The sequence below is a fragment of the Elaeis guineensis genome, chromosome 1, assembly GCF_000442705.2.
Source record: "Elaeis guineensis isolate ETL-2024a chromosome 1, EG11, whole genome shotgun sequence".
Lineage (NCBI taxonomy): Eukaryota > Viridiplantae > Streptophyta > Magnoliopsida > Arecales > Arecaceae > Elaeis > Elaeis guineensis.
Genome location: NC_025993.2, coordinates 183,212,598 through 183,221,398, shown reverse-complemented (window position 1 = coordinate 183,221,398; position 8,801 = coordinate 183,212,598). Strand labels below are relative to the sequence as shown.

The following is an 8,801-nucleotide window of genomic DNA, read 5'->3' as shown; positions in this document are numbered from 1 at the left end:
AAGAATTAGAAAAGACTCTTAGGACTATCCGAGTTAGAAACATGGCTGCACCTGGTGAGGCTAATCCTCCACGCTCATTGAGAGAATATTTCACTCCATCCTCGTATACCTACTCTCCATGCATTCAAGCACCTCCAGTAGAAGCTATCCAATATAAGATTAAGTCTAGTATTATTCAAATGTTGCCATCATTCTATGGACTTATTAACGAGGACCCATACAAATACTTGGATGAATTTCTTGAAATTTGTTCCACAGTAAAAATCCAAAACTTCTCTGATGATGCCCTTAGGTTGAAACTGTTTCCTTTCTCACTTAAGGACAAAGCCAAGCATTGGTTAAATTTCTTAGACTCTATAACCATTTCAACTTAGGATCATCTTCAGAGAGAACTTCTCAAGAAATACTTTTCAATCGGAAAAACAAATCAAATTAGAAAAGCTATCACTAATTTTTTCCAATTAGAGGGTAAACTTTTTCATGCATGGGAAAGGTTAAGGGACCTCATTCGTAAATGTCCACACCATGCTGTCCCTAAATGGCAACTTTGTCAGTGTTTTTATGATGGTCTATCGGAGAAACACCGACAAATGGTTGATGCATCATGCGGTGGGACATTCATGCTAAAGAGTGGGGATGAAGCCTGATAGCTCTTTGAAACACTTAGTGAGAATTTCCTACATCATATATCTGCCACCTCTAGAGAACAACCCATGCTTCAACAAAAAAGAAGTGGAATTTATCAGATTGGAAACATCATGGATATCCACAGTAAGGTAGATGAACTGTCCCAAAAATTAGACCGTCTTTTAAATACTGGACAATCCCCAATTCCACCTAACCCAATCCAAGAAGTTTGTGCATTGTGTGCAAGTCCAAACCATTTTATTAGTGAATGCTCAGCCGCACCTCAATTTTTTGAGTTTGTGCACGAGCAGGTTCAGCAAGCTCAAGTCCAACAAGCTTGCAGACCAAGAAACGATCCATATTCGAGCACTTATAACCCTGACTGGAGAAACCATCCAAATTTTTTCTGAAGACCACAACCAGTGGTTGGCCCTGCTGCACCTCGACCTCAATATCATGACCCAACATATAGGCATGGACCATACCATCAATTTCAAAATGCTCCTCAACCGTCTACTACTGGTCACAGCTCAGCTTTTGAGGAAAAAATTCTGAAAGCACTAGAACGATTAGAAGTTAACACTCAAACCCTTAACTCCCACACACAATCCATTGCTAAGCTAGAGACCCAAATAGGTCAACTAGCGACTGCATTCAGTAGGAGGGAAGGAAGAAAATTATCTAGCCAACCCGAGAGCAACCCAAGAGGGCAATTTGTGATTGAGAGCTCTAATACCCCAGAAGCTTTTTCTGAACATGCCAAATCAATCATGACTCTGAGAAGTAGGAAGGTCATTGAACACACTAGTAAAATCAATGAGACCGACCCTAAATCTTTAACCGAAGCCAAATCACCCAAGAATAAGGAGGACCTTAAAATAGAGAATGAACCAACTGCATCGAAATCATCGTATTTGCCTAAAGTTCCATTTTCAGATACCCTGAAAGCCCCTATTCCTACAGATAAGAAGAGAGGAAGACTCGACGAGATGTTGAAATTGTTTAAGCAAGTCCAAATTAATCTTCTCCTTCTAGACGCAATCAAACAAGTCCCCGCTTATGCCAAATTTTTAAAGGATTTATGCATCCAAAAACGTAAATCTAGATCACAAATTCTAAAGAAAGTACGCCTCACTGAACAAGCTAGTTCTGTCTTCCAGCATGCCACTCCTCCAAAGCTTAAGGACCCAGGAGCCCCCATCATTTCCTGTGTTATAGAAGATTATCATATTGAAAAAGCTCTTCTGGACTTAGGGGCAAGTGTAAATCTTTTATCTAGTTCGGTGTATGAATTTTTTGGATTCGAAGAACTGAAACCCACATCAGTCACACTGCAGTTAGCCGACAGATCAATTAAAGAACTATGTGGAATGCTTGAGGATGTCTTGATCAAGGTAGATGAGTTTTACTTTCCAGTTGATTTTTTGATTCTCGACATGGAACTAAGTGGCAACCCAAGATAAATTCCCATCATCTTAGGATAACCCTTCATAGCTATGGCAAATGCATGCATTAATTGTAGGACAGGAGTCATGGACGTATCGTTTGGGAATAAGAAACTGAGACTGAATATGTTTGGTGCTTCCCAAGGACCATCAATGGATAGTTGCTTCGAAGTAGATACACTAGAAGACATTATAGAAGATGCAACACCCATAATTCTAGCACCAGACCCCTTAGATACTTGCTTGGCTCACTTTGGAGTGTATGACTTTGAGGGATATATGAAAGAAGTTAACACCTTGTTGGATACACCACACGATAAAACCACTCCTCCATGGATAATCAAGTATGAGCCATTGCCCACATTAGTCAGTATACCAATAGTCCCATCTTTAGAATCACCACCTACGTTAGAATTGAAACCCCTTCCTGCTACGCTCAAGTATGTATTTCTAGGACCCAATGACACCCTCCTGGCAATCATTGCATCAGACTTGACCCCTAATCAGGAAACACAATTGGTTGGTATTCTGAAGGAACACAAAAAGGCTATCGGTTGGTCCATTGTCGATTTAAAAGGAATTGACCCCTCTATTTGCATGCACCATATTCATTTTTAGGCAAATGCCAAACCCCATCGAGATATGCAGAGGAGATTGAACCCAAACATGCGTGAAGTAGTAAAGAAAGAGGTGGTAAAGTGGTTAGATGCTGGAATCATCTACCCCATATCCGATGGTAAATGGGTCAGTCCCACTCAAGTAGTATCTAAGAAATCAGGTATTACTGTGGTTGAGAACGAAGAAGGTGAACTGCTTCCCACTCGCATATCATCTGGATGGCGAGTATGCATAGATTATAAAAAACTAAATATCGTTACTAGGAATGACCATTTTTCATTGCCCTTCATCGACCAAATCTTAGAACGGTTAGCAGGACAAAGTTTCTTCTATTTTCTTGATGGTTATTCAGGGTACAATCAAGTACCTGTATTTTCGGATGACCAAGAAAAGACTACCTTTACCTGTCCCTATGGCACCTTTGCTTTTCGACGTATGCCATTCGGGCTCTGCAATGCACCCGCTACATTTCAACGGTGCATACTGGCTATTTTTTCGGATATGGTGGATAAATGTCTTGAAATTTTTATGGATGATTTTCCTGTGTTTGGAACTACCTTTGAGGATTGTCTCGATAATCTTTTCAAAGTTCTTAAATGGTGTATGGAGACAAATATTGTCCTAAGTTGGAAAAAGAGTCATTTCATGGTGCAGAAAGAAATTGTATTAGGACATATTATTTCTGAAAGAGGGATCGACACTCATGTTAAGATTCGAGCAGGAATAGGATAGACACTCTTTTAGCGTCTGACTGAAGACGTTAAACTTAGCACTTTTTGGGAGGCAACCCAAATTTCTTTTATTTTATTTTAACTGATCTTCATTTTTTTTTAAGAATAAAAGACCGCTCTGTATGGAAGAGTCTGTCAATAAACTTGACGTCTGGCTAAAGACGTAAAACTTAGCACTTGTTGGGAGGCAACCCAATGATTTCATATTTTTTTTACTTTACTGCAGCTACAGAAATTTAGAACAAGAGCCTATTAATCAATGAAGCTATCTTCAACTTTCGAAGCAAAATTATCCTAGGTGCACTCTCTCCTTTTATTTTTTTTGCTTTCCTACTCCATTGAGGACAATATAGATTAAGTTGGGGGGAAGAAAATTAATCAAATCCTCGAGTATGGTCAGAAATAATTAGTTTTGTGTATCCGAATTTTATTTTGATTAAGAGTCAATTAGGCATCCTAATCAATGAATGATTAACGGTCAAGATAATTTTAGAAATATTGATGAATAAATTATTAAGAAAACCCAATGCATGATAGGGTTTAGACTAGACCAAATTTTAGGAGTGATTCTACAACCCTCTTCTTACTGATCTCAATAAAGAATCTGCTTCATGAGAGATTGGGTGGAAAGGTCGAGGTATGCAAAAATTTTTCTTAAAATTTATTTTTTTAAAAAAATATTGATTTCCTACTGAGTAACCGGGTCCCTTCGCCTAAGTAAGTATTGTGGTTCACGTAAAAAGGTAGGCAATGTTAAAAAAAATAGTGGATAATAAGGGGACTAAATTGCAAGAAGATAATAAACCTCTCTCACATTAAGTTAGAAGATTTAAAGAGTAAAGTGGGGAGTTGGTGAAAGAAAAGCTCTTGAAATTTTTTTAGTTAATACTCAGCCACTAATTGGGTCAAATTGATAATCCAATGAAGTATCTTTTTAATGGTCTGACCAGATATCATCTACCTTTTGGGATGCCTAACCTAACTTTGTATTCAAGACCGAGTCGGTACACAATGCTGATATATCTATCTTACTCGAGGATGAGCAAAATTCAAGTTGGGAGGTGTGATAAATACTTAATTTAAATCATTTAAAGCAAAAAATTATAGTTAATTTATTTTATTTATTAAGAATTTGATGCTTCTTTTTATGTTTTACAGGAAAGATAATCGTCGATACAAAGAGTTTGATTCATAGATCAAAAAGACTCAAGTTTGAAGAAAATTAGATTTAAAATAAAATTTAAATAAAAAAAGGATGCATATGAAATTATAGAAAATGAAGATACTATGCAAGGAATCTAAAGAGGATATAGAAGTCATTTTAAAGAAACAAAAGTTTCTTTTTGTAATCGGCAAGGCGCAGGCGTGCGGTCACACGGTCATGCAAGGCGCGCGGTCATGCAGGCGCGCAGTCACGCAGGCAAGCGGGCACGCGGGCGAGCGCAGAGGCGCGGACGAGCGGCAGTGTGGGCGCGAGGCAGCGCGGGTTCATGGGAACAAACGAGCGATGGATTGAAAATTAAAGGAAAAAAATATATACTTGAAAATACTTCAAGAAGAAGAATTTGTATTTTCTTTATCTGCTTGTGATCTTTTCATCTCATCCATCCATCTTTTAGTCTTTAGTATTTTTTTTAGTCCCATATCAGAAAATCATGTAAAACTCCTCCTTCCTAACACCTATAAAAAAATTTTTGTACTTCCATTGGAGGGGGAGCTCAGAAATTCTTCTAGAGCCTTGCATAGAGGAAGAGAAAGGGACTACTCCATGAGCAGCTAGGCTAACAGTCTCAGGAGTGGAGAAAAAATTTTGTAACGACACAGAGTGGGTTTATTGTTCTAAATTTTTTGTATTTCTTTATATGCAATAAAAATTATACTTTTTATTTAAATCATCATGAGTTCTTTATTTGCTCTTTTTCATATGCTTTTATTTATGCTTTCCTATTAGATTAATATTAGGAACAACTTTTACTTTCTGAAGACGCGCCGTGATCTATGGGTACGGGACATGCCGAGGAAAGAAGAGTTGTTTACCTAGTACTTTCCGGAGACATGCCGTGATCTACGGGTACGGAGTGTGCCGAAGAAAGATAGGTATTTTTTCTAAGATTAATCTCATCTATTTAATTAAAAAAGAGATACAACTCTGCTAGTGCAAAATTAATTCAAAACTCCCGAGCCCTTTATTTTCTAATTACATCAATTTTAAGATAATTTATTTTTTAAATCAAAACAACGCTTCTTTCTTTTATTTTGCAATCTCAACTTAATCCAAAGTCTCTGAGGATACGATTTCGACTCATCCTACCTACGTAGTGAGTAGAGTTATTTTTGATGCTATCAAGGACTACGCATTACCAACTTAAAATTTTTTCATATTACATTAATCCTAAAACCAAAAGAAAACATCTGGGCTGCCTTGAGTTTATTGAACATAGCTGCATTATCTTGCAACACTAAAAAAAATCTAATTTCAGCACTGAAGAAGCCATGAGAATATATTTATACTGGCTTCTAACGCTGACAGGTACAATTCACCCAGCTCCCTTTGTAGCAGACTTCCTTAACCAGTGCCGCTGAAACCTCTGCTTTGCATACTCCATGTAATTGAAGTCGATGTCATTGACACGTTCCTGCAGATTAACGAACTGAAAAGGTTGAAACCAAATTCCAAGAACCAAGAGCCCAACCGAATAGGAAAGCAGACAGAAGCGACCTTGGAAAATCAACGGGGTGCGTGGAAAATCAATGGGACCTTGGAGAGGTTCTCGACGTCACTGACGGAGCTCTGGTAGACACTGATCCTGAGATTGCAGTTGCCGGCCGGGAAGACGGTGCTCATCCACCGGCACACGGTGGAGTGCTCGCCCTGTCTGCCGGGCCCGCCCTGGTTAGAAGGTGCGTCATCATTGGAAGGGACGGCCGTCGCTGCTGTCGGAGCTCCGGGATGGAGGATGAGGCTGTTCGGCAAAAGAGGAGGAGGAGGAAGAGACCGGCTCAATGGCGGGGGTCTGCTGGGGCTTCATCCGATTGGTTGGCTTATGTTCTCTCCTTCTTCGGCCGCTGGAAGCCTCCCAGCCGATTGGAAAACGGAGACTACCCAATAATCTTCCGGCCGCTGAAAGCCTCGCAGCCGATTAGAAAACGGGAAAATAGAGGAAAATGGAGAAATATTACGGAGTCATGTTTATCGCTTTGCTATAGATATATAGATAACACGAGGCATATTAAGAGATTACCCTATAATCTTAATTGTCAACATGAAATATCACCCTAAAACCTGTTATTGCTATATATATATATATATATATATATATATATGAGCTAGGCCAAAATCAAATCGGTTTAATATTTGCATTTAGGCTTAATTACTGAAAAGAAATCCTATTCTTTGGTTATTTGGCCATTAATGTCCTCGCATGGAGATGAGGTGGGAAACAACAATGATAAGGTGGCAATGATGCGGAATGAACCAAGTTACAATGGAAATAAAAAATTCTTCCTCCTACCCAAACCCTTCCCCTCCTTCCGGTCATTTCTCCACCTACCGCCTCCCAACTCCCTCCACCTCTCCCATTACCTTCTTCCATTGTTTAATCGGCATCCTCTCTCCCTCCATTTTCTTGGAATTTTATCAAGCATCTCTCTATCTTTCCATGGTAAGTTAAATCCAAGCCCATTGCTCTTTTTGTTTTTTTCTCCATAACTGGATGGACCTCTCCAGCTTTGTCTCTCTCTCTCTCTCTCTCTCTGTCTTTTTTCGCTTTAATCTTCCATCTGAAAGTAGTTTGAGGAGTTGTGAGTCTCTTTTAATCTTTAATTACAGGAAACCCTTTCTTCGGGGAATTAGGAAACCATGAGTTGGTCATCTTGTTTTCCTTTATTTAGTTACTTTTTTTTAGGCTTAATATTTTCTTTGAGAAAACTCGACTCTATTTCATTTAGCTCCTCACTTAATATGGTTCGCTTTCTTATTAGTCAGTAACTTGAGATTTGTGTTCCTGTTAGAGCAGTAATTATCGGAGAAATCTTTGAAAATTTGATGGGCATGACCACCATCGGCATGGCCATTCCCCATTCTTCAAGAAGAAAATTTAATGGACATGACAACCATCATTATGGCCATTCCCCATTCTTCCGTTCCTAAAAGAAGCACGACTGCGGCGGCTCAAAGCACCAAGTTGCGAGCCTCGAGCGTTTTGGTAGCCGGCGAAGTGTTGGAAGTGAGAGATCAACAAATCATCTTTTGAAATTCCTCTCCTTTAGGAAGATTGATTGATATGAAGTCCAGTTCATCCCAAGTGAAGGCCAAATGGGTAGCAAGATGGCCATTTCATAGCAAGGTAGAAGCCAGGGAGAAAGAGATGGCGAGAGATTTGGAGGAAAGAGAGAGGGGAATTGGGAGGAGGGAGGTCGAGGAAGGACGGAGAAGAGAGGATGAATTTAGGTAGGAGAGAGCTTGATTTAGTTTACTCCACATCTTTTCCACCTCATTACTTTTATTGCCTATGTTATTTTCAAAATTTCCTATGTCATAGCATTTTAACGGCAAACATAGATTTCAGTTAATGGTGGACCAACATTACAAAACATTTTATAAAATATATATACTTGATTACAAAATTAAAAAAAGATGCGAAACAACATGATTTTTTTTTTTTTGGTAAATATATTAGAGGAAAAATAAAACTCAGACATTACAGAAAAACTAAGCAGAAAGCAGAAACAGGCCGCTTAGGCATGGAAGAGAACGGAATCAAGGGGCCGGAGAGGAGGAAAGAGCCACCGATTCCGGCCAACCAATCCGCAGCAAAATTGCCCTCTCTGTCGGACGGAGAATTGAAGGAATTCTGCGGAGAACTGGCAAATCTCGTGCACCAAGGGGCAATTGGACAACGGGCTAAGCAGCTGATCAAGCCACTTGATAACAGTCGAAGAGTTCCCCCTCAAGGATGATGCGTGGCCTTGTAAACATCCTCTGGGCCACCTTCACAGCTTGCAGAGCTGCCCGGAGTTCGGTCAAAGGAACAGAGGAAGGAGAAAACCTCTGAGCTCCGGCATATAAGAGTCGGCCAAGGTGATCGCGAATGATAAATCCACCGCACGAGCTTCCCTCCCTAACCGACCCATCGAAATTTACCTTCAACCATTCGTGGGGCCAAGACACCAGTGTTGGTGGGTGAACAGAGGAGCTGCTAGAGCTGCGGATGTCCCAGGGCACATCGTTGAAGAAGGTGTTGTAGAATTCATTGGCCAGCCGAAGGGAAGAGCCAAGAACTGCATTGGCATCGATAAATTGCTCTGGTTGTGAGTGCGAGAATTGCGAGCAAACCAAATATACCAACCACAGTAAGCCACAGAAGTCTGGCGCGATGTG

General features: G+C 39.9%; 1 non-coding gene across 1 annotated transcript; it reads right to left on the bottom strand.

Annotated features, from left to right (window-relative positions):
- Nucleotides 1–429: 429 nt before the first annotated feature.
- On the bottom strand, nt 430–532 carry LOC140854985 (small nucleolar RNA R71). Its single transcript, XR_012138078.1, has one exon. It is a non-coding gene; the product is annotated as a small nucleolar RNA R71 (small nucleolar RNA).
- Between the last annotated feature and the right edge of the window lie 8,269 nt (nt 533–8,801).